The sequence below is a fragment of the Oratosquilla oratoria genome, chromosome 3 (assembly GCF_046742065.1).
Source record: "Oratosquilla oratoria isolate Oo_2021 chromosome 3, ASM4674206v1, whole genome shotgun sequence".
Taxonomy (NCBI): Eukaryota; Metazoa; Arthropoda; class Malacostraca; order Stomatopoda; family Squillidae; genus Oratosquilla; species Oratosquilla oratoria.
The window spans coordinates 60378572-60386071 of NC_134779.1; positions in this window are offsets into that span (position 1 = coordinate 60378572).

The following is a 7500-nucleotide window of genomic DNA, read 5'->3' on the forward strand; positions in this document are numbered from 1 at the left end:
TCCCCTCCGCCTCCCTTGTCCTTCTCACCTCCCTTCTCTTCCCCTCCACTTTCTTCCTCCCTACCCCCTCCTCCTTCTTTCTTCCCCCTCATCTCCTTCCTCTCCACCACCTCCCTCCTCCTTACCACCTCCCTCTTTCCTACCATCTTCCTTCTCCCATCCTCCCTCCTCCTCCCTATCTCCCTCCTTTCCAGCCTCCTAATCCTCCCCTCCACCTCCCTCCTCTCTCCTCCCCATCACCTCCCTCCTCTCTCCTCCCCACCCTCCCTCCTCTCTCCTCCCCACCCTCCCTCCTCTCTCCTCCCCATCACCTCCCTCCTCTCTCCTCCCCATCACCTCCCTCCTCTCTCCTCCCCACCCTCCCTCCTCTCTCCTCCCCACCCTCCCTCCTCTCACCTCCCCATCACCTCCCTCCTCTCTCCTCCCCACCCTCCTCCTCTCTCCTCCCCACTCCCTCCCTCCACCATCTCCACACGTCCATTTTCCTTTATCTCCTCTGCATTTGCTCCCTCCCCGTGACACCGCCGTAGCCCGCCACTCCTTTGCAACCTGTCATAGATATAACACATCTTTATGACTCATAACCCCGTCAGTGAGGAGGTTCTGCCTCACACTTGAATGAAATCGCCTGTCACCGAGATAAATTGAATAAGAGATGATCCAAAGTTGGAGGGATTAGTTGAGATTGATCTGTTGCTTGAGTTCCAAAGATTAGTTTCCACTGAATGAAATCGGTGGAAGAAAATCATCAAATGTATCTTATCTGTCAAGCTGATTTGTGGTGTGATTTATGTTTGGTGGGTTTTGTCGTGGGTATATCAAGAGAGAGATAGATAGATAGATAGATAGATAGATAGAGAGAGAGAGAGAGAGAGAGAGAGAGAGAGAGAGAGAGAGAGAGAGAGAGGCGTCACAGAACTGTTTTGACCCAAGACTGAGGATGTCCCATAGAAAACGAGAGAAAGAGAGAGAGAGAGAGAGAGAGAGAGAGAGAGAGAGAGAGAGAGAGAGAGAGAGAGAGAGAGAGAGAGAGAGAGAGATATGGGGGGAGGGAGAGGGAGAGGCGTCACAGAACTGTTTTGATCCAAGACAGAGGATGTCCCATAGAGATAATGAGAGATAGAGAGAAAGAGAGAAAGAGAAAGTCGTCACAGAACTGTTTTCATGCTATATATGACGGAAAGATAATTTTATGTTTGGAGATTTGAAAAATAGAATATTGTAATTGAAGTAGCTTTTACTCAAAGGAACTCCCAAAGGTCGGCTCTGGTAAAGGCCCATGGAAACCCAGTTTTGATATTTCCTTTGGTTGAATAAAATTTCCAGCACCACCAGCACACTACACCAGTAACACAACAACACTGAAACTCAATAGACAGGAGTGTTATACTCCAGTATAGTATAACTTCAAACCCCTTCCTCTGACTAAATACTCCCCAGCGTCCTGATTGAAGAGGAAATACCAAGAGGAGGAGGAGGAGGAGGAGGAGGAGGAGGAGGAAATAGAGAAGTAAGAAAACCCCAGAACGACATGCGACACGTAACCCCAGCTCCCCCAGTAACTGAGATGGGCGCGTTACCGCCAGACAGGTAATGCGTTACCGAAAAATCTGCGTACACATACTCCGTATGTGCATATACATATATACATACACAGTAATGTGGACCGCTCTAAGGAAATTAAAACCGGTAACGCATTGACGGAAGTGCACAGCAGATTTTTCGGTAACGCACTACCTGTCCGGTGATAACGCGCCCAGCTCTGCTTAGTACGATCTCCAGAGTTTCAAACCGCGCGCCAATCCCACAACCGCAGAAGAAGAACTTAAAAATTTAAACATCAAAATTGCAAGCATAACACATCAATACTTCAGTACTTCCAGTACTTGTAGGAGTATTTCATACTCCCAGCCCAAGCAAAATTACCCCGAGAGACTCCCAGCAGCCCAACAGGAAGAGCTGGAGGAAGAGGAGTAGGGAGAAGATGAGGAGAAGGATACTAGAACTCCAAGACGTTGACACTCCCAGTATACCACCAACAGTGGCCACACCAGGAAGGGGAGGAGGAGGAGTAGAAGAGAGAAGAGGAGGGGGAAGAAGAGAAACAAGGAGGAGGAAGAGGAGGAGGAGGAGGGGGAAGAGGAAGAGGAGGAGGAGCAGGAAGAGGAGGAAGAGGAGGACAAGGAGGAGGAAGAGGAGGAGAAGGAGGAGTATTTTACATTCCCAGCCCAAACACCAGTACCGTAAGACACTCCCAGCACCCCACCAGGAGGAGGAAGAGGAGGACGAGTAGTAGTAGGAGGAGGAGGAGGAGGAGGAGATGGAGGAGGAGGACCCCAGAGCCACAAGCAGACACTTTTATGGCCACTTTGCTAGGCACTTACCTCCTGAGGAACAACTTTTTACCCACTCATAACGGTAAAACTTTATTTCCCGCCCCCGGATCCAGTCCTGGTGCTTACTGCCTAATTTCATGGCTTGCAAAGAGGATGTAAGTTCCGCGTATAGGCCCTGGGCTTCAGTGACATCTGATGTATGGTGGAGACGCGTTTGATAAGGGGTCGGTGTGTCACGAGGCCGGGGGAGTTTAGTATTTTCCTAATTTTGGGAAATAAATAGGGAAAATGGGGAAGCCAGGGCCCCTGGGAGTCTTGTTGTTAGTGTGGAAGTCCGGTGGAAGGATAGGAGAGTTAGGAATGGGGTAGAAGCTTATAAAGAAAGAGTTGGAATGAGAGTCTTATGCGGTAGTGTATTCGTAAGTGGTAGAATGGAAAGGTAAGATTAGGTCTTTAAGGGTTTACATGCTTAGGAAACTGTGGATAAGGGTAACGATGGGAATGTAGGAAGTATGGAACGGAAATTAAGTAAGGAAGAAGGGCTTATTGAGATTTCCAAATGTTCACCAGTTAGGAAGTTGAATCTTTACGGAATTAGGAAGAAGTTTAAGGTTAGGGAAAGGGTGGACAAGGGAGGTTGTAGAATGGAAGAGAATCCTCGGGAGTTTTGTTTTGGAATTTTGAACTGTTAAGGAAGGAAAATAGATCAAGCAGTTTACGAGTGTTGGTTGTTGACCCAAGACCTTATGGGATTATGGTTTGGATAAGGATAGTGAAAGAACAGAGTCTAGCTAGTGAGAGAGTAAGAAGGGTTTTGTAAGTCAAGGCAAAGAGGAATTTCTGGGAGTATATGGGAGTCACTATGGGAGTCATGGTTTCAGAGGGTTAGGTGTTAGAAATTGAGGGTTTGGAATTAGAATAAGGATGGGGATGGAGTTGACAATTGCTGGGGAGGAATGGAGGAAGAATGGAAGAGAAGGAAATGGGTTTGTATGTTCATGTTAGGGAAGCTGTAGAGCTGGGGCGTTTCTGGGATTAAAAAGTTAGGGTCAAATCTTTAGGGAGTTGGACCTAGTACAAGGGGTCTAATAGGGACAAAAGAGAAGGGGAAGCTGAGGGTAGGGGAAGGATTTGTTAATTCGTATAACGGGAAGTTATTTTTTCTTTTTCTTCAAGAGTTCTTTGGGTTTAATGGGTTTTGGTTGAGAATGAAAATCCATGTGAACAAGTTGTATAGACACGGTAAAGGAAACATGGACTGGAGGTGAAGCTTTTATTCCTGACGTTTCGTCTATCGACTTTCTCAAAGGAATGAGCATATGTATGTATCTAGTATGGTTGAGAATGTAAAAGGTTCAGAGGTTAGAAAGGAAAGGAGTGGACTATAGATATGGGAGAGAGATAGAGGAATGATGAAACTAAGAATGTTAGAGGATTTTTCATGTTTGTAAACCGGAGAATTTTGAGTTCCGGGGTTAAGGTTGGAGTTTAAGGAGGGTAAATAGGTTCGAAAGATAACAGGTTTGAAGGTTAACTTTGGAGGTGAGAAGATTATATTGGTTAAACAGTTTAGATAGGTTAACTTTGTGAGGTGAAGTTTGCTGTTGTTGTTGTTGATGTTGTTGTTGTAATTGTTGTTGCTGTCGTTGTTGATGTTGTTGTTGTTGTCGTTATTGTTGTCATCGTTGTTGTTGTTGTTATTGTTGTTGTTGTTGTTGTCGTTGTTGTCGTTGTTGTCGTCGTTGTTGTTATTGTTATTGTTGTTGTCATTATTGTTGTTGTTATTGTTGCTGTTGCTGTTATTGATGATGGTAGTAGCGATGCTGCTAATGGTAGTTTCTCTATCGTTGTTATTCTTGCTAATGGTTATTGTTACCATTATTGTCGCTGTTGTCACTGTCGTTACAATTTCCATTGTTCGCATTTTCGTTGTTGTCGGTCTCACTATCTTTCTAGTTGTCGTTGTTAATAGTTTTACTACTTTTGTTGTTCTTCTTATTGTTAGAGCTTGCATTTACATTCATCGCGAGTCTAAATAGTTTTGAAGTTAGAATAAGGGCTGAGGAAGGGAAAGGAAAGAAGGGAGGGACGTGGGAAGGGGGTGGGGGGAAGGTGAGGAATGAAGTGAGGAGGGATGAAAGGAAGATTAGAGAAGAAAGGATATTTACTAAAAGATCGAATATCCGAAAGATCATAAAAAGATGAGATAAGACGATGAAAATAAAATGAAATGGAGATAGATTAGATAAGGTAGAAAATAATAATAATAATAAGAAATATAATACATTTACCTTCACATAAAAAAAGTATTAACCATTGTAACAAGAGGGGGAGCCAAAAAGAAAAAGGCATAGAAACCACTCCCACCCATTCCATTTTCTATATATTCCACTCCCCTCCACCCTCCTCCCTCTCTCTCATCTTGGCACCTCCTGGATGACGGGTCATCCCTGCATCCTGTCCACTGCCCTGGAATAAAATGGAATAGATAAGGACCCAAAATGATGCAGAAGAAAAGTAGATAGTTTGATCAGTAACCAGAGGTGACTACCTGAATGCCTGATGGCTATCCTAACACAAAAGTCAAAGGGAGCTTCTCATCTTTGTAATATTTATAGTCTGCGGAAGGGGATTTCTCCTAAGCAGAGAACCTCCATATAACTTACTGAAATTAAGGTGACGGTACACTAGGCTAGCATGCTACTCGCTTATGCTACTTCGTTCGAGTAGAAATGACTTTGGTTACAATATTCTAGACTTCCGTAAGAATATCTCAACAATGTGTCTAACATTCGTATTCTAGGTTTAACTTTTCTTAGTTCGTCGTTCAGCTTCTCACTCTAAGATTCATAGAATACTTAGAACTTTGAAAAACAAAAGATCGTAACCGAAGTAATTTGTACTCAAACGAAGTATCAAAACCAAGTAACATGCTAGCGAGAAATGCTTAGTGTGCCGCCAACTTCAATCAACTTTATGCAGTACACTGGTGGTGTAATTGGAAGCGTGCTGACCTCGTATTCACTTAGTTGTGGGTTCGAATCCCGCACTCCTATCCGATTTCCAGAAGTGGCTGCTAGTTACCTTCCCCCAACAGTCCATAAACAGGCCGCAGCTACTCAGCGCCTCCGGGCGTACGCTCCTCACCACAGACACCTCTCTATGATGAATTACATCAGCATGAAATATTCTGCCTTAGAAAAGTAGGTTAAGGTAGCTGAAAGACTTAAAAAGGTACAGAGAGATCTTTATTAAGGCGTGGGAAAATCCCTTCGGACTGCGTCAATCTATTATTCACACATACTTTCTCACCCCCAAATCCCACTCCTCCTTTCCCTGCATCATAGCATTATCCATACACAACCATTTCTCATTCACCCCTATCTTCTGTCTTCTCCCGTCCTTCATCAAAAGGCACTCCCCTCTATCCCAGTGGCTCTTTTACCCCATCCATCCATCTCATTCTTGGTCGCACCTTCATGTTCACTCCTTCCACCTTTGCCTTCCACGCCTCTTTTACTAATCTTTCTTCACTCATTCTTTCCATATGTCCAAACCATCCCAATACTCTTTCATCAACCTTATATCCCAACTACCTTTCCACCCTGTTCTTCTCCTCACCTCCTCGTTTCTCCCTCTATCCAGCCTAGTAACGCCTATCATATTTTTTCAGACACTTCATTTCAAACACATTCAAATTACTCCTGTCTTCCTTTCTTATATGCCATGTTTCTGTCCCATACACTGCTGTCGGCACAATCACTTCTTCATACAATCTCCTCTTAGCATCCATTCCCAAATGTCTATTTCTCATTACACTTTTTAATCCCCAAAGGCATTTACTTGTTTCTCTCAATCTATATTCTACCTCCACCACTCCTCCCTTCCCCGCCACATTCGCACCCAAGTATCTAACACTATCCACTTCCTCCAGTGTCTCTCCCATAATACTCACTTCCAGTCTGCTGCCACTTTCTCCCCTTGTACATCTCATCACCCCACTTTACCCATATTTATCTTCAACTTCCTTCTTTTGCACACTGTTACTAACTTCCTTAATCCCTCCTCTGATCCTGCGACAAGCGCAGCGTCATCAGCATACAACACCTGGCTTATCTCCCACTTTTCTCCATTTTTTTTAACCATCTCCAATCCCCGACCCATTACCTTTGCGTTTACCTCTCACACCACCCCATCTATGTATAAATTGAACAGCCAAGGTGACATAACACATCCTTGGCGAAGTCCCAACTTTACCTCACACCTATCCCTCTCTCCATTTCTAATTCTAACACAGGCTATACAACTCTCATAAAATCTCTTGACTGCTCTTAACAGCTTTCCTCCTATCCCATATATCTGCAATACGTCCCTGTCTACCCTGTCATAAGCCTTTTCCAAATCCATAAAGACCCAAAAGACATCTTTACCTTTTTCCAAAACTTTCCAACGTGTCTGCTTTACCATAAAAATCTGATCCAAGCAACCCCTACCTGTCCTGTTCCTCCCCAATTACTCCCTCTGTTCCTCTCCTAATCCTCTATATCAAAACCCTCCCATAAGCCTTCCCAACTACACTAAACAAACTGATCCCTCTGAAACTACTACACTCACACTTGTCCCACTTTCCCTTGCAAAGTGGAACTATACAAACACTCCTCCAGTCCTCCGGCATTCTACCCTCTTTTAAACAAACATTAAATAACCTCATAAAAATAAAAGAAAAAAAAATCTTATCCCGATTGTGTTGGCAACCTTGTTCTTATCGTTGCTATTGCTTTTGTTGTTGTCATCAACTCCTTCATTTATCTAACTATTTATATATTTCTTCTTATTTTTTCTTTGCAATCGCTTCGTATGCAGTGTGTAATACATTGCTTTTGATGTTGTCATAAACTCTTTCATTTATGTTTCTATTTATGTATTTCTTCTTGTTTTTTCTTTGCAGTTGCGTTCTATGCTGTGTTTAATACATTGCTTTGTAACGTGTTACTATTTTTTTCTTTTTGCCCATGGAGGAGGTGTCGCTTCTCTTATCATCGTTATTACTTACTGTAATTATTGCTTGTGACGGTGAAAGTTTATTGTTATTGAATCTAATGTTATTATTGTTGTTATTGCAATGTTTATTATTGTAACACTTGTTGTTAGTAGTACTAATGCT